At 37.7% G+C, this 23,779-nt stretch overlaps 1 protein-coding gene across 6 annotated transcripts in view; it reads left to right on the plus strand.

The window, feature by feature from the left end:
- The window catches only part of GALNTL6 (polypeptide N-acetylgalactosaminyltransferase like 6), a gene marked incomplete at its 3' end in the record, with an annotated part of 1,719,480 nt that overhangs the window by 654,341 nt on the left and 1,041,360 nt on the right, over positions 1 to 23,779 (plus strand). The gene's annotated exons all lie outside the window — the stretch shown is intronic.

Below are 23,779 nucleotides of genomic sequence, written 5' to 3' on the forward strand. Positions count from 1 at the left end.
GAAACTGTTTCTCTCACAAGAGATGTCTGTTTCATTTTAACATTTGGTCTCTTCCTCCTGTTATTTATACTAAATTACAGGCAAGTATCTGGCCTCTTGCATCACTATATTGAGTCAGTATAATACGGTGGAAGCAGATGATCGGAGTGTAAGTTACAGTCACGTGTTTTTAGGCTCCATTTCCTTACCTATAAATAATGCACGCCCCACATCCGTAGGAGCTGATTAGCGCCCCCAATGATGTAAATACATAAATGTGCTTTATGGAATATGAAAACGTTGAAATGTTAACCGATTTGAAATGTTAATCAGTCTGCCTTCTCTAGAAAAGTCTGTAGCACAAACTTTCCTGGCTTTGGTTCTTTCCCATTTATAAATAACTTTATGCATGTCGTTGACATATCCTGTGTATGGATAAGCTCCTTTTCACACGAAAAAGAGAGCCCCGCAGTCAATACAAAATTAGATGCGAAACTTTGCCTGATGCCAGCCTTTGCTTTGGTCAAGGGAAGGTTTTCCCTCAATGCTTGTCAGTATTTTCTGAGGGGATGTTTTTTGCTTGTGTCTTTAGTGGAAAAGTCTCTTGAGAAGCACGCATCACAGAGGAGGGTCTGCTGACTTCTTTCTTCCCAGGATTCCTCAGCAATGCCATTGTGTCTACATTGCTAGTAGATTGTGTTCACAAAAAAAGTTCTTCAGGCATGTCTGCAGGTGGTTATTCAACTACATCTTGCAGTGTAACAGTGACTGGCCATCCTGCCAGCTTTTGTTCTTAATAGAGGTCTAGCCCAGCAGAGTTTTAGTGAATATCCTTGATTGGATTCATGTAGGAAGGTATTCCAGGTCGTTCTTGCTGACAGCCTACTCTGGGTTTACTGATAATTTGGATTTACGGATAAAGTTATAGCTATCTCATGTGGTCATCACTCTCCAATTTCTATTCTTCTAATGCTGATTTTAAAAATATTTGAAAATAGCCAACTGTTAATGACTGCAATTTCAATTGCATAGCTTCGTATTAGGGTTAAGGCATACGTTCATCATTGTCTTATGTGAAAAATAATTGTCAGAGATACTTTGATATTTTGTTTGTAGTCCCTCAAATGTGAATCTCAACTGGACATAATAAAATGATGGGTGGGGGAGGATGAGGAGGAGAATTCGCTTTATCCATTCCTGGTTACCTGTCCCGCCGTGCATGACGACGTATTGTCACTCCCATCTGTTCAGTGCATCATAGGAACTAGTATTAAGAATAAGTATGCTCTTAGTGAATGAAGCTGAAAGAGTACACAGTCACTGGAACCAAAATATTCAATTCACATTTGTATGTTTTTTTAAAATTTTTATTTATTTATTTATTTATGACTGTGTTGGGTCTTCGTTTCTGTGCGAGGGCTTTCTCTAGTTGTGGCGAGCGGGGGCCACTCTTCATCGCGACGCGCGGGCCTCTCACGATCGCGGCCTCTCTTGTTGCGGAGCACAGGCTCCAGACGCGCAGGCTCAGCAGTTGTGGCTCACGGGCCCAGTTGCTCCGCGGCATGTGTGATCTTCCGGGACCAGGGCTCGAACCCGTGTCCCCTGCATTAGCAGGCGGATTCTCAACCACTGCGCCACCAGGGAAGCCCATGTATGTTTTTTAGTTAATGAAATTTTGGGGCAAAAAGCTCCATTTTAGAAAAGCCTACTTGTGTTGTTATTCAGCTCTGTTATTATTCAGTGAAACACGATAGCTGGCAAAACTTTTTGTTCAGGGAATGCATTTGTTGCAAGACATCTTATTGCATCTCAAGAGAATTATTTTGTTAATTGTTTGCTCATAATAATATATCATAGAGCCTTATTTTTCACTTAGCAAGCTTGTAGCAGGAGAACATAACCTAGAAATAGTTCACGGAGGATACTTCAGTACGATTAAAGATGATTTGTGTGGATGACTTTAAATAATATTTAGGAAAAGTATGACTATGTGTGAAAACTGCTGCTGCTTCCTTGTCATATAAATCGTATACATAAATACTAACAATATAGTGTCTTTAATGGCATTTATGTTCTGTTCTTTCAAGTCGCCACTGTTTTCTCAAGGTGACTACGACAGTTTTGGAGCTTTGCAAATGAAGTTGTAATATGTAACAGGGCACGTGCCTCTTGGTCACCGTCAGCAGCCAAAAGGTGAATTGTGCTGGGTGGAAACCGGGTGTTGTAAAAAGGAGAGGGGGGATGAGAGAGAGGGAAAGATTATTGCTTCTGTTCATTATCAACCTTGAACAGCTGCCCAGGGAGGCTGGAACCTGGCAGACCTGCTGTGCACCTCTCTGAGACTGAAGTCATTTGAAGCCAGGTTGCGAGCAGCTGGTGGCCGAGGTGTCTTGTCTCGACGGCAGGCATCTCTGCAGAGCTCTTCAAGGAATGAGCAAAGGACTTTATAGAGAGAAAGTCCTTCCGGAGTTCTTGGCACGATTTCATAGGCACATTTCTTTGGTGTATGTTGCTTTACAGACGCGTCAAGACAATTTAAGACAAAAGCAAATAACAGGGTGTTTGGAGAATGGACTAGAAAGCTATGCACATCTAAGGTGAGACCTGAAAGAAAGCTTGGTGACACCCCCTCCGCCCCTGTTTTATAGCAAAAGACACAGATGTCCAGACTAATGAATACACGACACCTGCTCATACAGTTAGACTGTTACTGACCAGGGTTCTTGGCCTCCTTAACCAACAGAAAATGATTAGAGGCCAGACAAGAAATTCAGGCAAGGCTTTATTGGGGCCCCTGCTGCAGTACGGGGGGAGCGAGAACAAGTAACAAGTGGCCTCGCTGGCTCCCTGGGGAGGAGAGAGCTGGTTCCTTATATGGGGTGAGGGTAGGGGTGTGTCCAGGGGTCGGGCCAGAGGGGTAGCTTAGGTGGTTTGCCCGCCCCTTTGATGGTGTTGAGTGCAGAGGGCATGCGCAGTGCCCTGCTTTTGCTCCCAGCTCTTCAGAAGTGGCAGTTGGGCTTCTTGGTCTTTTTTTGTATCTTGTTGTCCAGAATTTACCCTGACTAAACATGCACACAGTTATTTTTAGTCCCTTAGAGTTTCTTTGTATCTTGTTGCTTGAGGAGAGTTGTGTCCAGGTGCAAGCCCTGCATAAAACGGTCCCGGGTCCCAGCCTGTCTCAAGACCACCAGAGATCTGCAGTTTGAATCCAGATTTCCAGTGTCCATACTCAATCCCTTTTCCAGGTGTATTAAATCCTTGCTGCTCGAAATGTAGTCTGCAGACCAGCAGCAGCAGCTTAACCTGTTAGTTTGCTAGAAATTCAGAATCTCAGGCTCCTTCGCAGACCTATGAATTAGAACCTGCATTTTAGCAAGATTCCCCATGAGAGGTATATGCTGTGTTAAATCATTAAGAAGAATATTCTTAAGAGTGATAAATACGTTTATGAGTGACAAAGGTAGAAAATTGCATGGTAGGTAAAAAGGATAATATCCTTAGGTCATCCATTCATTATAACATTCATCCCACTCTCTTGTTAAAGATATCTACTTGTTAGATTTTAAAAGAGCCTCACTTTTAATATAGTAATTTGAACTTTCAGATACATAAGAATAGTTCTGTTCTTCAGTAAGTATAATTTTAACTTTGTAGGAAGGCCCTAGGTACTGTCACAACTTTTAGTTTCTGATCCCAAAATTAAACAGATTTTAATTTTAATTATTAGCTTTCATAAGGGAAATGTAAACAAATATTTATTTTTTATGTTCTATTGTTTCTACTGCTGTAAGAGGATTGAAATTAGTCATGTCTATAAATAGGAAGTAGTTATAATCAAGTTTATTGTTATTAACTCATTTAAAAATATTAATAGAACTTATACAACATGTTAGGCACTTTGCTACATACTAAGTTTATTAGGCGTTGATTGAGACTATTTTATTTTACACAAGATTCTAAAAATGATACAATTTGCATAGTATATTGGCGTACTCACCTAGGAGAGTTGGCAAATGATTATCATTGGAGATAAAATGTGAATATTACCTTGATTATTTTACAGATAATATTTTCTCTAGTCATAAATATTGGCTCTGGGTCAGCCAATGGCAGCTACATGCTTTATGAACATCAGATTTACTCTTTCATCTCTCTGTCCTGTTGCTTGGCAGAATTCATGATTTTAGAGACAGTTTTCACTAACTCGAGATTAGCTAGCCAATGATATTTGAAAGATTTAGTTGTATTCTTTTAGTCATGCAATTTTAAAACACCTCAAAGATTTTTTTGTAGACTGTGGTATTTTATCTCTTTAAAGTAGGGTTTTTCTATCCATCTCCCCTTCCCCACAAAGCACACACTTCGCCTGCACACCCAGCTTTTTATTATGTGGCTTGGGGATATTTCCTTTGTTATTTTCTACCACTGATGTCTGGAGTTTGGCGGGAAACTTGCCTTTGTTAGGAATAAAATAGAAAAGCAAAAACCAAAAAAGAAAAGAAAAGAAAAAGAAATCATTTGATGTGGGAAAATGTATGAAACACACTTCATTCTTTAAAATGTTAAATGTTCAAGTGAGGATAGCAATAAATAATGCTCTTTGTTTCACCCTAGAATTCAAACAATTAATAAAAATAACTAGCAGCCAGTAGTCAGTAATTGGTAAATAGGGAATTTTTGTGATGTTAGTGAATGAAAGTGTACATATATTTTAAATATAATTAATTTTAAAGAAAAAATAATAAAGTAGGGTTTTTCAAATTTTATAATCACCAGGGAGCTTGTTAAAATTCACATTCCTGGGCTACAGCTCAGATTAAAATCTGCTAAGTCTTCACTGGTTCCCAAGAATCTCTAACAATCTCTTTGGTTAATTTCTATATACTCTGAAGGTGGAGACCCACTGGGATATACACACTTGAACATCTCCTATCAAGAGATGATGTAACTTCAGTTTCTTGAATACCTATTGGTGAAACAAGGTGGATGCTTTGATCTGTGGTTTATCATTGAAATGCCTAAAACTTTACGTAAATATTTAGAGGACATTGAGAAAGCAATCCTAAAGCAATTCTAAAATAAACCAGAACAGTAAATGCACATTCACAAAAGAGTCAAAACTAATTAACGATACATTATCTTTTTTTGTGAACCCAGGAATGAGCTATGAGTAGAAAGACCTTTTTTTTAGATTTTCACTAGTGAAATTGTTCATTTAGGAGCTCTTAGAGAGAAAAGGCTATGCTACCAGTTTCTGTGAATATTTTTTCTTCCTTTTGCCTACTCACAGTAATCAATTACGCTGTCAGTCTGCCTTGTGGCAACTAGGCAAAACTGTGACGCTGAAATCTGACTTGCTTTTCCCTTGTTTTCTCCACCTGACATTTCTTCCCTAAGAATGCCCGTCGTAGCTGCATGCTTCCAAATCCTGGTGACACTCCTAAGCCTAGAAATACTATCTGGTGTCCCAGAGCTCGAGATAAATTTCTGTCACGTTCTTCCCTGCGTGGGACAGAAGCCTCACGTCTCTTTCCTTCAGGTTATAGGTGCTGGTAGGAAATACAGTGAGTTATTTGATGAGGGAAGTGCTGAAGGGGAAGGCTCCAGGTTCCATTTGAAACCCCAATTTTTTTTTTCAAATTCCTAGTGAGGCCAAACAAAGGAAGAGTAGATGTTTTGAAACACAGTCTTTTCAGAGTTATTTTCTCTCCTTAAACCATGTGAGTGGGTGTCCAGAGTTGGCCCTGTGTGGAGATCCAGCCAAGAGTCAGAGAAAACCCAGGGGCTACTGCACAACAGACTATCAGTGGCTGATCAATGGAGCCTTCAAGGTGATAACAAATGAAATCATCAGACTACACTCACAAGGGTGAATGATGAAACACACTGACTCTTTCTTTACTTTTGATGATATGGCATCTTAGGCATCAATATTGTGAAGAGAAACGTAAGACTTATGTTCTACTAGCTTAAAAATACCTGGGCAGGTGTGTAGATAAATTTTGTGATTAACAGTTTCGCTGCTTTATTGTGTTGGTAAGTGAAAAGTCAGGACTTTTTGTACTAACACATAGTCAAAAGTAAAAAAATGATAATGTTCATGCCAAATGTGGGCTTCATATCACAGGGTAGATGAAGGGGTAATAATGACCGTCAGGAATGATTCTATCTGTGATTAGTCTATCAGTATTGCCTAGAAAAGTCAGACAGAACTTACTTCTGATCTCCAGGTTCAAATGCCAGTTCCCTAGGTTAGGAAGGAACTTGATTTTTGATGAACACAGTGATGTGTATACTTATGTGGCTCATGGTGTTGGCATAATCAGATGCCCTTTTCGTTCAAAAGCTGTCATTTAATAGAAGTTGAAGACAAGCCAAGTACAATATAAATAGAGCAAGTAGGTACAAAAACCTGTTCAGTACTTGGAAAAGGTGTGGAACATCTGTTCAAAATGGAAAGCATTGGTTCACGGACTTAATTGGAGGTGTCCTGGATGCTGAATTTTGGGGTTTTTCTGCTTCAACAGTTGATTTATTTTTCCTCTCAGGTTGCTGTAATTAAAAAAATGCAAAATTTGTATGAACCAAACTTCTGTGAGGCAAAGAACATTTTTGAAAGATGTGGATCATTTCCTTTTATGCCAAAAGATAAAGAAAATCTATAGGGCTTTTAATACAAATCAATTAGTCTCAGGAAAATATTCTCGGCTATAGTAATAAATCACTATGTGAAACATTCATTTATGCCCGCGAGTTAACAATTCCATTCTTTCCAAAAAAAAGCTCTTATGAACTGAACTTGTTGGAAGCCCAGAACAATTATATAAAAATGACAGAAAATATTTAAAAATTTATCATATTGATGAAAAACCAAAAGATATCAAAGTGGGGCATATATGTAATGGATTCATCTGCAGAAACAGCTTAAATGACTTTGTGTTTTTTCACTGTTGAGCTGGAGAAGAAAGCATGTTCCAATGATGAATAAAAAGTAAATATTAAGGTTCTAATTTGCTAACACCACTGAGGAAAATAAGAGAAGCCTCTGTGGTAGCGTCATAGAATAGATGTCACCCCAGGGCTGAGACCACATCTCTAGCAATGCCTGGTGACACCTTCCAGTTGACCTGCACAATTATACTTCACAATATAAGTACCTGATAAGACTATCAAACAACCAACAACAACTTTTAGACTCACTTTCTTAGCTATGAAGTGAAAATTCGACTTCACATCCTGCCAGGTGGGAGAATTTCCCCTTCACCAATATATTCCAAAGTCACACTGGAGAAAGGCACTGGGAAACCTTACCTCAAAGAGCATTTGCTGAATTATTATAATTTCACTTTATTTCTGGGGTAAGAATTTGGCTTTAGGGAAAGCAATTCACTGCTAAGAATGAGTATAACAAAATGATGTCGAATTTTTATAAGAATCACATTTGCTATTTTTCATAACATTTTAGAGTTAAACCTCAGAAATTTCTTGCTCACTTATTAGTCCAATTTAGTAAGTGTATATGACACAGCTTCTTATTTATTAAAATGTTTACTTAATTAGTAAATCAAAAGCTATCAGCAGGGACCTATTGATTTTTGCAAAATTATACAGCTTTCACCACAAAGGGCATGCAATTTCAAAAGTTTCATTTGTGTGGGTGTATACAATAATTATTCCATAATTTCTGATCAAAAAGTTTTTCCAGGAAAATTTGGTCCAATAAAGAATAAATGTACACGCATATGAAAAGTAGCAAAGCAAATGGAGTTCTGCTTCTGTCCAAAGGCTAGTAGGAAGGGTCCCAATGTTTGTGTTTTATTTTATTTATTCCCTCATAAATAAACATAGGAAGATACTAAGTCTACTTTTTTAGTGATAAAAGGCTTAGTAATGATTAAACAGCAGTATGTCTCAATCTATAAAATAGATGCATTTTCGTAGATAACTCTGGCAAGTTGCCTTTCATACCTGCCTTTTTCTGCCATGTGCCCTGTGCCTACAGGCCTAGTTATTATTTCCAGAACAGAGTTCACTTTTTACATGGTGACTTCAAAATGAATCACAGATGAGTAAAGGTTTTTTAGTTGTGGTGGTGGTTTCTGCCTCTTTGTTTACGTTTTTGAAGCTTGCACATTTCCTTTCAATAAGTACTGGAGGCCCTTGCTTTAGAAATGTACCATTGTCTGGGTCTCTTCCAGAGCCGGCTAGCCAGTCTTCAGCCCCCAGTCCAAGGCAATGTCCCGTGTGAAGTAGCTCAGCTTCCTCGCCTGTCACACCTCTGAATGCAGACTCCTGGGGTCTCTGCCTCATTACTTTGGAGGCAAAGCTGGCACTCCATCCAGCTTTTCTCCTACACCTCAGTGCTACCCACCCCACCTGCTTGGCAGTTCCTGGCCTGGAATGTGCAGTGCCCACCACCCCTGAAATTACGGTATAATATTGCTTGACTGAAAAGTCAAGGAAGCATCTGTTCAGATTTTTATCCATTATGATACCATGAGGATATTGCTTTGGAATTTGCGGAAGGAATCTTCTGTGGAGGTGTGAATTAAAAGCAGTGTTGAATAAATACAACCTGTGCATTGCATTATAATTTGATTTCGAAAATGAGAACAGAATTTGTGACTAAGCTGAAGATAAGACACATTCTTTCTCCTTAAGACCAGTGCTGAGATTGAAGAACTGGGAAATGAAAGGGCAATGAATAACATAAATATTATTAATGTCCATCACAGTGAAGGGGAGCGGTGGACTTCCCTGTTTGGGAAAGTTGGGCTATCATCCTTTGTAATGAAAGGGGAGGAAGAAATGAAAGACATAATACCTTTGAACACGCATGGCTTATGGATATATAGACTGCAGATTAGCAAATGAAGTGTGAGTTGGTGACATTTTAATTAAGGTTTCACAGCTTTATGTTCATAAAGAAAGTTGACTGATTTACAAACGTAAATAAATTATCCCACAGAAGGCTGCTATTTCACAATAGTTTGGCGAGGGGTACCTTAATTTAACATTGACCTCAACCTCCTAGCCACACCCTCATATAATTGATGATAGATACAAACCCAATCAAGTGGATTGCAGCCAAATTTGATAATCTGTTAATTCAACCATAAACAATGAACTTTTTTCTCCTTTGTCCTCACTCAGGGAGTCAGATATTTAGAAATGAAAGGATTAATAACAACTCAATCCAACCTCATAATTCCAAGTGAACCAAAGAAATTCTAGGGTGGGTAGTGGACTTGCTTGATGCAGAAAATTCACTCACAGTCAAATGTAGATGTAAATGATGATTTGGTGTTATATTGGCATTAACTACTGATTCTTGCACTGATGATTTTACCAAGTGCTAATTAACGTATTGATTGTTTTAGATGAAACCATCAATAACTTTCTTTCCATAATAAGAAAAACATTCCATTAGAAAATGTACCTGCTATTCTTGTATATTAGAGGAGTACCATCTCCAGTTTTATTATTCTTTACTAGGTATACTAGTAAAATGTGTGAATTCATAGTGATTTTGATTGTGTATCTAAATATCATTGTATTTAGAAAATTGTTAGAATGCTGCTGAATGAATCCTGTGAAACGTATGCACAGAGTCTGCTTTCAATCTCATGAATTGATTAGAATACAGCTTTTCTGTTTGTAAGGCCCAACATCATGCAAACTGTGTTTAATTACTTCACTATGAAATATGCAGATAAAAGAGGAAACTGGATGGATGACATACTGTATAGATTTAGAATTATTACTTTTTTTTTTAAAGAAAGCTCTGCTTAATAAAAACATAAATATTTAATGGAACACATTGTTTATCAAGATCTAAGCAAGATTATATAGAGTACAGATAAGGAATTATTAGACACATGTCTTACCTACTAAGAATGTATAAATCTAAATGAGATTCAAATTTACATGCATTAATCAGTAAACAGATGTGAATGACATATTTACTAGTAACAAGACAAAGATGGTAGCACATAATAAAGTTCTAAGGAAAGATCTAACAAGGAAGCTGTGACCTTCAGAGTCATACAGTCATACACATGTGTCCTGGAGTAGTTTTTTTCCTTTCTGTGTGTCTCAGACAAGTCACATTCTTGCCTAAATTGTTGTTGCTTTCTCTATAAAATAGAGCTGACACGTTTGTTATGAGAACAGATTGACAATTTTCATGAAAAGGACACTGCTAGTCGCATACAGCGTGCTTGAGAAACTTGACTCATTATTCACTATGAAGAAAACCTAGAGGAAATAGACCAAATTGTGCCCTCAGGGAAGGAAAAAGAAAAAGGAAGGACATTTAAGGTAATTCTTAAAACTACTGACAGCCAAAAAGAGGGAGGCAGTGGGGAAGGGGTGAAAATAAAAGTGCTGCACTAAGAACAGTATCCGTGTCTGACCCACCTTTGGATTCTTGTGTTACCGCGTGGTAGATAGCATGGCTCTTGGATGGATACCTGTTATTAATACATGAAGCAGGAAAACTGTAGGAAGTTACTTTGCCTATATAAATTTAATCTTCAGAGGCAAAGCGATATGGATATCAAAGAGTCTTAGAAGATCTATACAGGCAAAAGGAAAGGCACACTTTGACAGGCTTAGACAGAAGATAGCACAGCACAGAGAAAACTAGTCTGAGAGCCACAGTGCAACTATACTAAACCAAAGCATTTATGCATTGAAAGAAAGTGTATAATCACTTAATTAGAATATCATCCTATAGAATATGAGGTGTGTTTTTTTTAAATAACCTAAAGAATCAAGAAACTTACTGATTGATGAGAGCAGAAAATGAAAAACATTTGGAGTCAATATCAGGACTCTTAGTAACGTACAGGCACTTCAGGATACATTGGAATCCATATTTATTTCATTGGGAATTAGTAACAGGTTTATGTGTACATAAACCAATAAACCTTTTATGCATTCAACTAGAATTGCCATGGATGGTTAAGTGAAATTGGCTTGGAATCTATCTAGATTGTAAATGAAGTATGGCTTTTCGTTGAAAGAGATCTTTGTAGAACTCTTGGCCAAACAGGTGCTGCATTTTGTTTCCCCACAAGTACTATTTGATCTTCATCCTGTCTGGAAAATTTAGCATATGTGATACGAGGAAACTTTAACCTTGCAACAAAGCCAATTCTCTCCAGACAGTCTTGCCTTGAAATACGATGCATTTTTCCCCTTTATGCCCAGTGAGTTTTAATTTTCTATGAGATGCCGGACTTATAGGAAGAAACATCCTTTTTGTGTCTTTGACAGTAGGGAAGCACTTTAAAGTCAATCGGCCTTTATATTTCCATTTTGGGTGAGTGCCAGCCGTACCATCTCCTCAGTCTGAGTCTCCGTGACAGCTTTGAGGAAGTTCTTTATTCCATTGATCCTTCAGATGGCTAGGCTACTTCTGTTGTAGCTTGGCGGGTTTTCCTATCTTTGAGAAAAAAATCCAATTCAACAGCCTTTCTACCTGCTTTTATGGCTCTTCACTCTCTAGAAAGAATTTATTGACATTCTTGCTTCAAGCTGGCAGAACTTTTTTCCACTGGCAAACATTCTAAGCCAAAATCCACAAAGAAGTGTGTATGATTTTATTTATGAGTTTTTAAGAAAGTCATTTAAAAATTCTATATCTTTTACATATACAGTATTCAGTAAACATTTAGAAGGAAGGAGGCACTTAATCAGGGAAGAAAAGGAAGAAGATGGAAAGAGAAACATCTATTGAGTTAGAAAAATAAAATTATTGTAGATTTAAACTTAAAATTACCCAATATATAAGGCCTATATTCATATCTTTTGTAGTTATTAACTGTCATGCTCAAAGCTATTGAGAGAATATTTGAACCCTTTAGTGTCATTTTATTTCTTGGTTTATGCTATAGCATTAAAAAAATTTTTTTGAAGTATCGTACATTATATTAATTTATGCTATACAGCAAAGTGATTCAGTTATTACATGTATATATACATATATGATTTTTCATATTCTTTTCCATTATGTTTTATCACAGGATATTGAATGGAGTTCCCTGTGCTATACAGTAGGACCTTGTTTATCCATCCTATATATAATAGTTTGCATCTGCGAACCCCAGACTCCCAATTCTTCCCTCCACTCACCCCACCTTGGCAACCACAAGTCTGTTCTCTATGTCTGTGTGTCTGTTTCTGTTTCATAGATATGTTCATTTGTGTCATATTTTAGATTCCACATATAAGTGATATCATATAATATTGTATTTGTCTTTCTCTTTCTGACTTACTTCACTTAGTATGATATTCTCTAGGTAATCCATGTTGCTGCAAATGGCATTATTTCATTCTTTTTTATGGCTGAGTAATATTCTGTTATTCATATATATATATATATATATATATATACACACATACACCACATCTTCTTTATCCATTCATCTGTTATGAGCATTTAGGTTGTTTCCATGTCTTGGCTATTGTAAATAGTGCTGCTGTGAACATAGGCGTGCATGTCTCTTTCTGAATTACAGTTTTGTCTGGTTATATGCCCAGGAGTGGGCTTGCTGGATCATATGGCAACTCTATTTCTAGGTTTTTGAGGAAATATACCATAACAAATTTAACACACATATACCAGTGTAGTTGAAATTTTTAAATAACTTGTAAAACTGTTAAGACAAAAACTGAGGGGGGTAGATATTATATATGCATAATAGCAAGTCTTGCTGTCAGAAATTTGAATGGCAAGCTGTATGCCGTATGTGACGATATTTTTTATTTTCCCATTTTTGTCATTAACCTAATAATCCCTATTCTATCTTGGTCTTAAAAATACATTTCGGGGCTTCCCTGGTGGCGCAGTGGTTGAGAATCTGCCTGCCAATGCAGGGTACACCGGTTCGAGCCCTGGTCTGGGAAGATCCCACATGCCGCGGAGCAACTAGGCCCGTGAGCCACAACTACTGAACCTGCGCGTCTGGAGCCTGTGCTCCGCAACAAGAGAGGCTGCGATAGTGAGAGGCCCGCGCACCACGATGAAGAGTGGCCCCCGCTCGCCGCAACTAGAGAAAGCCTTCGCACAGAAACGAAGACCCAACACAGCCAAAAATAAATAAATAAATAAATAAATAAATAAATAAATAAATAAATAAATAAATAAAATTAAAAAAAATACATTTCGCAGGATAGGTTTTGTTAGAATTATTATTACTGTACTTAATTCTGATGTGATAATAATGGAAAATAGAATTTGTAGGCTAGCATGCCTTGCTTGAAAAGCACACGGTATCCTCTCCAGAATCTTATTCCTAGGCCTGATCATCCAGCATCTACCAAATGGCTCTAAGTTAGCGGAATGAGGATAGGATTTTTTGTTTGTTTGCACCTAAAGGATATATTTTTTTTTTCAAGAAATGGACTAAATAGGCTGCATCTAAAAAACCTGTGTTCCAGCTATCTGAGACACTGAGGAAGTTTTCTGCATGCAGCCATCACAGAACTTATACCCCAGACAGGATATAGAATCTTATACTCAATGAAGAATGAATCAATGGCCACTAGGGTCCATTATGGTAGGTGTTTGGAAGAATGTGCCAGACATTTGGCCTTGACTTACTTCAAGATTCTGAGGGCAGAGTTAGCCATAGATCTGATGCTCAATCCATGAGATCGTCCGGCGCTCAAAACCAATATCCATGTGTGACCGAAGAAATACTAAGCGCTTAGGTTATGAAAGCAGAGGCTTGTATACGGGTGTGCAGTATCCAAAAAAAGAAGTAGTATTGTCAGTTGTCCATCATGTCATTTCTTCCACACTTGCTCTCAAGGAGGAAAGATGTAGCTTTATCATCTTGGTGCTCTTCTTCAGAAATATTCAAAAGGCAAACAAACAAAAACAAAAAAGCAGTGGCATTAACTTCAGTAAATGGTTGCTTGGTTTCTACAAGTCCCCTAATATAGCTTCTGATGCTAGAAAAATATAGTAGAATTATTCTCAAGAACAACAACAACAAATCCAGACATACATCAGGCATCAGCTCACATCTGCAAGGCTTGGTTCATGAGCTTCCCTTCCCTGACAGGTGAGCCTGGGGCTTTCTGGTAGGGTTGCTAGACAGAAATGGAGGCTGACTTGATACGACTTTATTTACTTCTAAGATTCCCAAGTCAGAAATGGAGTTTCACTTATTTGAGGAAATCGTCGATAATGTTAATACAGCGAAGTTTAACAACACTAGAAATTGAGAGTCTTACTGCACTCAGCATTTTGTGATAAATAACTGTCTATATCTGTTCCTTTCACTTAAAGTGTGTAAACTAAATGTACACATATTAGAGCAACTTACTCTCAACTTCCTCTCCCCAAGGCAATGTAATTATAAAAGGACTTTTGGAAATCCTCTGGAATGACTGTCCTCTTGATTTCATCTGAATTCCCTGGTCGTCTTGCTCTCAATCTTTTATGTTCCTTCTGCATTCTCAGAAAAGGAACCCAAGTGCTGAAAGACAAGAGAATCACTTCTGAGTCAATGTTTGACTTGAAGTTCAAATCATGGATACAGTTTTTTCCCCTAAGGATTTCTTTAGATTCCCTTTCTACAGGTAGACTCTTTTTAAGAGGCAATTTTTTGACAACCTTACAGTTAAAAGACTAGGAACTGTTCATCAAAATAATGTTTCTATAACACATTTTTGTTTTTAAAATCACTAAATTGCAAAAGGTAGTACAATTTTCTCTTCTTCATATGAACCTGTTAAATGAATCAGCTTTTTTCTCTAATTGCATAGTTGAACATGCTCTATCTAGAAATTATATAATTTTATGTTATAACCCAAAAAGAATTATAAGAGGACTCAGCCTAGTAAAATGAAAATACTTTCTGGAGTCTATGTGTAATTTACAGGCAATGATACTGACAATCAAGTGATAAGTAATAATAAGTATCTTATTTAATTATGAAAAATATTATATCCAAGCACAAAACAAAGCATCTCTTCAAGGATATATAGTCTTTGGTTTATAATATGGATGATATCCACAGATATTTATGATTTATAATTATGTCTCATTGTTAATTTTAGCTTTCCAAATTTTTAGGGAAGACATTCAGATGCAATACTGTGTTAGAATTAGAAGAAAACTTATTCAACAAAAATTAGATGCCTGCTATACTTAGGATACTTTGCTAAACAACATGATGAGTGAAAGAGCTTTGTCGGAGATTCAAAATTGAATCTCCAGAAATACACTTGGTATGCGTCTCTGTATCCTTCACAAAAAAATGAGAGTGTTGGACAAGGTGATTTTTAATGGTATTTTCAGAGAAAAATTTCTATTATTCTTTAATCCTATGTCTTGGTGAAAAGTTTGTGACCTTGAGCTGCTTTTAATTATATTTATTGATTCAATATAAGTCAGAAAATACATTTCTAATCTTTCTTAGACAGGTAGGAGACTTACATTTAAGTTTCCTATTGGGTGTGAGAAGGAAAACGAGTTATCATAGAGGTTTCTAACTATTCTTAATCCATTTTTCTACTCAGATCTAAGTTATCATCAGGTTTAACCTTCAAACAGAATTTAGCAGTCCATTATAAAAAGATATTCAGAAAATTTTAATCTCACCTATGCCTAATAATTTGTCTTTTGCTGAAGCTAATTGATGAGAAAATGATTGTGGTTGTCCCTGGTTACATATTCCCTTAGAATGTTTTTCTTTTCCTTACAGCCTATTCAAAGTTCTCTTTCCATCAGAAGTACAAAAGGAGTTAGAAAATGTTAGCGGCAGGGCAGTATTTGCTGAATCAAAAGTAATACCTGGTTAAATGCCTCTTGAGAAACAGGCTGGCCCGAGAGCTCTCACTCAGACTGTTAACTTTCAGTCAGTAGCTGAACTCCTAAGTGTTGATTTGAACAGAATACTTAAAGAACATAAAAGTTCCCCTTTACAACCAACTCTCCAGATGCTTAGTGTGTTGATATTTAGATGATAAAATTTATATCAAAAAGCAGCACTGAAGCAGATGCTGGTAATATAATTGGCTAAGAATTTGCATTGACGATGACCCTTGGGTGTGTATTGGAGCATTCATGCGTCCAATAAGAGTGGCTGGTGGGGATATTCTGATCTGTTTTGAATTCTTATTTTTTTTCTCAAAAGGTTCAAAGGTATAAGAGAAGAAGATTAACAGTTGCTAGATGAAACTAAAAAGAGAAACAGCGGTGCAGGGAAGAATATTGTGAAATACACAAACTTAATATGACTCCCAAGTTGCAGATGAAATCCAAGTTGAAAATCAATGTCTGTTGGTTCATGTATTCATTTTTATGCAGTCTCTATAAAGTATATAGATACTGATGTTAGCATTTTATTGACATATACTCCAGATACAGTTTCTTTCTCTCTTGAGACTTTCTCTGTTCTTAAAGAACTTACAATAGGAGCATGGCATACATAAAGTGATATTTGTTCCTAGATTTTGGGGAAAAGCTCATAATATAGAAATATACTGTCGTAAACAGAATGAAAGACATGCTGGAAACAAAGAATAATCCACGTTTAATTGTTGTTGAGTCTGACTTGTCATTTCTGGATCAGTTTGCTTCCAGATTTAAAGACATTATTTTGTTTTGCAAGGTATACATTTACAAAACTTTTGCTTTTTATTATAATCAAAAGTACTAAAGTACTTGGGATAAGCCTCGAGCCAGTAACAGCTGATTGGACCTTGTGCTGAAAATAAAGGCGTGTTAATAAATGTTGCATTATGCTTATAACAAGCTTATTGTGAAAAATGTGCAAATTTCTTTGTTGCATTAACATAATAATAGAGAGAGGTTATGTTATATCTAGGTAGCTTAAAAAATAGAATTAGCAAGTTGGGAAATGTCACTGCAAAATAGTGTTCAAATAGAATTTCAGAATGTTTCAAAGCTGACCCAATATCTGCCATTTGCTTCAATCATTAGAAATCAGAATCCCCACTATACCCAAACAGCATCTGTTTATAAAATCAAAATGTCGTTGAGAGTTGCAAAGAGATATAGGTTATTTTCTTATTAAGAAAAGTTTAAGAAGTAAAACAAAAGTTAAATAACTAGGAAAATAACAAAAACAAGAAGGGCCCACAAACAAAAATGGCTGGGTGCCCTTGACAGCACTGTCTAGCTGCTGCTTTTATAACCTCAGCTTCTTTTTTACGCTTAAGCACTTTATGGGTAGAGTTTTCTAACCCTCCTAACCCATCAGATGCACATGATGGGATACAGATATTTTGGTGTATCTTATTCATCTTTCTATCCCTAACGCTAAGAATAATATGTTATACGGTAGGCGTTCGGTAAGCCTCAGAGAGCGCATATTCTCATGGCGACAGACAGAAACCTGGTGAACAGATGAGAGGAGAATACCATTACAGATTGTGGTACCTGCTGTGAAGGGACTAGACTGGGAGAGAAGGTGACCTCCTTGGATATGATGCTGGGAAGACGGCTTCAGTGTCAAGAGTGGGATGGGTGCTGTGCGGAGGCAGGAGAAGGACTTTGAAGGCAGTGGGGACACTGCATACGAGGTGCTGTCCTCCTCTTCCTGGAGGGCTTGGTGTGTCTGAGGGACATAGGAGGGGCGGGCGTGACAGTCTAGGGTGACCCTGAGTCTCAGGCAGGACCGGGAGGCTGGTGAGAAGTCAGGATGTTGTACTAAGCCCAGGGGAACGAATGAAGGCTCCCAGGCAAGGGGATGAAAAGGTCTTGTTTCTATTTGAAAACAGCCCTGGCTGCTCTGTGGATAATGGGTTAGACGATGGGAGGTGGGAAAGATGGAAACGGAGAATAACTGGCCACTGCCCCCCCCTCTGTTCCTCAGAATTGTTTTCATTGCTGAATATTTTATTATAATACACGTGCAGCCCACCCCCTTCTTTCCCCTGTAAATTCTATCCATTTTCTCTGTTTCCCTGAGCATCAAAATTGTGCTCCTTTCTTTGTTACCACCTCTGTCATTCGCTGATTTGCCCCTCCCGCTTTTCTTTAACTTGATGGTGCTAATAATCATGTTGGAAAAAAAACAAAAACAAAAAAACCTCATCTTGACCTCAAATACCACTTGCTTGCACCTGACAGATTGAGACACTTGCTCTGGGGCGGAGCCTGTAGGTAGCGGGTTGTACTGAGCATGGTTAGTTCACCAGCTCACGACCATGTGTCGGGCAGAGCGGGGGCAGCTACTGCTTCTCACACAGACGCCTCAAGCCCTTCTCTTCCAGGTACACTGGGTGAGCGATCTGAATGCGTCCACCCCTGGTATCCACATCAGAGGGCAGAGAGGTGTAGATTATCCACACAGCTACACACGAGCAGTGAACTGAATGTAGGGAGCTACACAGCTGCTTCATTCACGGGCTAGTCCCTTAGTCCCAGCGACGGACGGACGAGCCTCCCCTGACCCCCAGGACTCGGCTTCAGCTCCGTCACAGTCTGGGGAGCAGAGATGGAGCTAGCAGACGTGGCACTGCTCAGTCACTCACCTTTCCTAGCATGTGCGCCAGAGCCTGTGTCACATAGGAGTCCTTGCAAAATGTAGACACCGCAGGACAATTGAGGGGCAGGAGACCAGAGAAAGTCCCACACATGTCCCTGGTTATGAGCTTCGTTGAACTGATTAATTCTGATTTTCTACATTCAACTCTGTAAGCTTCTCACCACATTGGAGGGTTCTAATAACTGCCTCTTGGGATGTCTTCATTTCGTCTTCTTTATTTTTACACAGCACCCTTTTCTGCCCATTTCACTGAAGCTCTAGGCTTGATTTGTGTATTAATGAGACACAGCGGGGATAAAGTAATATCATGTAATGTATACACATAAGCAACAAGGGCATAACGTTTCAATTCCCTGTTTCATTTGTGAAGGATTTGGAAAGAGAATCTTTAAAAGGAAATGCAATTTCAGGGAAAAAAATGACAGTGAACGGCACAGTCTGTTTGTTTCTCTTGAAGCTGTCGAGTCGGAAAAGAAAACCACTCTGGGCCATGAGCCCGTGGTCCTTGTCCTAAAGGAGCAAAGGCTTGATGCTGAAGTTTTGTTAGTTCTGACAAAATGGGAACCTTCAACTCTGAACTGTATTAAGTAATATATAAAGTAATTTTGATGTGCCAATGGCTGTGGCCCAGGGTATATAATTTTTTTTTAATTAATTTATTTATTTATTTATTTTTGGCTGTGTTGGGTCTTCGCCTCTGTGGGAGGGCTTTCTCCAGTTGTGGCGAGCCGGGGCCGCTCTTCATTGCGGTGCGCGGGCCTCTCACTATCGCGGCCTCTCTTGTTGCGGAGCACAGGCTCCAGACGCACAGGCTCAGTAGTTGTGGCTCACGGGTCTAGCCGCTCCGCGGCATGTGGGATCTTCCCAGACTGGGGCACGAACCCGTGTCCCCTGCATTGGCGGATTCTTAACCACTGAGCCACCAGGGAAGCCCCCAGGGTATAAATTCATACTGTATGAGTGAATAAAGCTGGGATAAATTTGCCAGTGGTGCTACTTTTATACAATCTTGGGCTTTTGTTAAATTATTTGAGGTTTTGGAATATGAATTGTCTGTGTGGTTTTATTTTAGTTTTTTATAATTTTTATGGAAATATAGTTGATTTACAATGTTGTGTTAGTTTCAGGTGCACAGTAAAGTGATTCACTTATACATGTACATATATCTATTCTTTTTCAGATTCTTTTCCCAGATAGGTTATTACAGAATATTGAGTAGAGTTCCCTGTGCTATACAATAGGTCCTTGTTGATTATCTATTTTATATATAGTAGTCTGTATATGTTATCGCAACCTCCTAATTTATCCCTCAGCCCCCCTCCCCTTTGTTAACCATAAGTTTGTTTTCTATGTCTTTGAGTCTGTTCTACTTTGTAAATCAGTTCATTTGCGTCATTGTTTTAGATTCCACATGTAAGTGATATCATGATATTTGTCTTTCTCTGTCTGGCTTCCTTCACTTAGTATGATAATTTATAGATCCATCCATGCCGCTGCAAATGGCATTATTTCATACATTTTTATGGATGAGTAGTAGCCCATTTTATATATATATATATGATACATATATATGATACACACATATAGATTTTATATATATATATATATATATATGTGTATCACATCTTCTTTATCCATTCATCTGTTGATGGACACTAGGTTGCTTCCATGTCTTAGCTATTGTAAATAGTGCTGCAGTGAACATCGGGGTGCATGTATCTTTTCAAATTATATTTTTCTCCAGATATATGCCCAGGAGTGGGATCATATGCTAAATCTATTTTTAGTTTTTTGAGGAACCTCCATACTGTTCTCCATAGTGGCTGCACCAATTTACATTCCCACCAACAGTGTAGGAGGGTTCCCTTTTCTCCTGTGTGTGTGTTTTAACACACTGTAAATATACTCTGCCCCATTTAGTTAGTAACATTTTATATATAATAAAACATTTTGTATATAATATATATAAATACATATACCTATAGAATATAAGATACATTAAATGATAATAATTTGCTCATCAATTTATGCTATTTAAGCTAATATGATATTAAGCTAATGGCATATTATACTTTCCTCTCTCACCTTCGAAATTCTAAGTATTTTCTCTTCCATGAGCAATTGTTTCCCTTTGGTTATTTTTGAACTAGTGATATATCATGTCAACACACTTTCTGGAAAATATGCGGTATCTCAGTACAGTTTACTTTAATAAATGATCTCCAGCTACTGCTCTCTTTACATTTGGCATATGCTGTGTTTGAAAAGAAATTCAATTTCAGAAGAATATGGGAAGTAATTTTTCCAAGAGTATGGCAAACTAGAAAAGCATTTATTTTAAAATAAATACAAATATTAAAGTACGTGTTGGTAGTATATGTCTTAGCTGATAAGACAGTATTTAAAAACGTTTTCTTTAGAGTTTAAAAAGAAAGTGAGAGTAAGTGTCCAGAAAAGTGACCCAGTGAACACAGACAGACGTGCAGTCTTCTGTGATCCCCAGTGAACTTGGGGAAAGCAGGAGACAGTGGTGTACAAAGGCCAGGCTCTGTTTAACGTGGTTGGGGGACCCTACCTCCTAAGGGCTCCATCCCCAGTTCACCTTTGAGATAAACTAAGAAACAACAAATCTTACAGAGATAATGTGCCTATTCTTTCCTTGGCTCTTGGTTCAAAAACACTCAGTTTAGAAATTTGTATTTTAGGGTTCTTGGTTTCCAGGGCAGGGGAAGAAATAAAAACAAATTCTCTCTGAAGCAAAGCAACGTCAATTCAGGCCTCAAAGATTTCCAACAGGTAAACTCCTTTGAATATGATTAACAATGAAAAAAATCCTAAAATACATGAGAATGAAAAACACAGTGCAGGAGAGGTGGGAGAGGGGCAGAAGTTAGAGTGAGACTGGAAAAAAAAATCCCAGATACTGGAATGGTCAGATACAAATTATAAAATAAGTAGTTTAATACACTGAGAGAATAAAAGAAGGTAAAATTTTTATAAAAAATTTTTATAAAAATGGCAGCAAAAAGTCTAATAATAAATGAATAACAATGAATGGGTTAAATAGCTGATGTGAGACAATAAAAGAGAGATGGAATAAAATGAAATAGAAATCTGAACAAATTACATGAAGAAGTGTAGAAAAATAAAGAATACACGAAAGAGAGGCTAAGAGGTAAGGAAGAAAATCAAGGTGTAATAAGGAAAAAAATGGGTCAGGGAGAGGCAATAGTAAAAGATATAAGTGATAAAACACAAAAGTCCACAGATTCAGAATAAATTGCAAGTTGGAAAAATAAAATGAAATGCATTGGAACCATCAAAGTGACAGAGCAGAATAGCAAAAATCTGAAGAACAGCTGGAGAGAAAATACTTATTATTTGGAAAAAAACCCAATTACACTGAGAGCTGATTTCATTATTAAAAATTGGAAGCTGGGCTTCCCTGGTGGCGCAGTGGTTGAGAATCTGCCTGCCAATGCAGGGGACATGGGTTCGAGCCCTGGTCTGGGAAGATCCCACATGCCTCGGAGCAGCTGGGCCCATGAGCCACAATTACTGAGCCTGCGCGTCTGGAGCCGGTGCTCCTCAACAAGAGAGGCCGCGATAGTGAGAGGCCCGCGCGCCGCGATGAAGAGTGGCCCCCGCTTGCCGCAACTAGAGAAAGCCCTCGTACAGAAACGAAGACCCAACACAGCCATAAAAATAAATTAATTAATTAATTTAAAAAAAAAGGGAAGCTCAGGATTTTTTAGAATACTATCTTCATCATAACTTCATTAATAACCATTAATTTAGAATTGTGTACTTATCAAAATATCTGAAATAAAAATTCAAGATTTGTACTTCGAATCAAGATTTGGAAATGACAGTCATTTTCAAAATAACAAAATCTCGGAGAAACAAGAAAACTTCACTGGTAAAATTTATGAAGACTGAACTTATGGAAATCAGAAAAGGAAGGGCTGAATCATAAGGAGAATTAGTGAGCAAAGAAATTGGTGAAAAAAAAAAATCAACTGTAGAAATCAACAATAGGATGTACTTGGTGGGATTAATAAAACTGAAATACAGAACACAAAGTGGTGGGTGATCAAAGTCAAATCATCCTAAGGAGAAGATAATATATTCATTGTTTTTGACCTGCTGTGATGATTGTGTATGTTAATATTTCTAAGATATACATTAAATGATGGAAAGAGCATACATAATTCCAAACCTACGGAAGGAGCCAATGAGATTTTCCATCTCTTGAAGAAAAATCCAAAAGACATCCTGAAAGAAGAAAAAGAGAGGAAACCTAGAAAAAGTATGATAAATGGAAAGCATAAAATACAGTTATAGCAACTTATTCAAAAGTATCAGACTACCTCACAAGTGTAGTAGGCATCAATGCTCTGGGGTTGTATTTTTTTTTTTTGCTGTTATATTTTTTTATATACATTTATTTATTTTATTTATTTATTTTTGGCTGCCTTGGGTCTTCGTTGCTCCGCGCAGGCTTCCTTTAGCTACAGCGAGCTGGGGCCACTCCTCATTGCGCATGCTTCTCATTGTGGTGGCTTCTCTTGTTGCAGAGTACCAGCTCTAGGCGTGCGGGCTTCAGTAGTTGTAGCATGTGGGCTCAGTAGTTGTGGCTCACAGGCTCTAGAGCACAGGCTCAGTAGTTGTGGCACGTGGGCTTAGTTGCTCCACAGCATGTGGGATCTTCCCAGACCAGGGATCGAACCCATGTCCCCTGCATTGGCAGGCGGATTCTTAACCACTGCACCACTAGGGAAGTCCCATAAATGCTCTATTTTTAGAGACAGATAGTCATCTTAGATTTAAACACATAACAATATATGCTGTTTAAGAGGGATGCCCTAAAACATAGGAAATAAAAGCTTGAAAGAAGAGGGAAGAAAAAGAGGTATTAAATAACAATGCAAAGAATGTTGCTGTAAATATTAATATTTGGTGAATAGACATTAGAACAAAAAGCATTACTATAAATAAGTCTACTCCATAAGAATATATCTTTAAGCTAGCTAGGACTACATATGCATTCTAATGTTATATCCTATGAAACATACAATGTAGTAAGATGCTTCCAATTATGTTAAGTCAACATTGACTTAGCTATAAGAATAAATTGATAAATCCAACCATTAGATGGGAGATTTTAACAAATAACTCTCCAACTCAGAGATCAAAAAAATAAGCACTAATAAATATATGAAACACAAAAATTAAACACTGTGATATAGTAGACATAAATACAGACA

Source organism: Balaenoptera borealis, assembly GCF_965194805.1.
Source record: "Balaenoptera borealis genome assembly, chromosome: 8".
Lineage (NCBI taxonomy): Eukaryota > Metazoa > Chordata > Mammalia > Artiodactyla > Balaenopteridae > Balaenoptera > Balaenoptera borealis.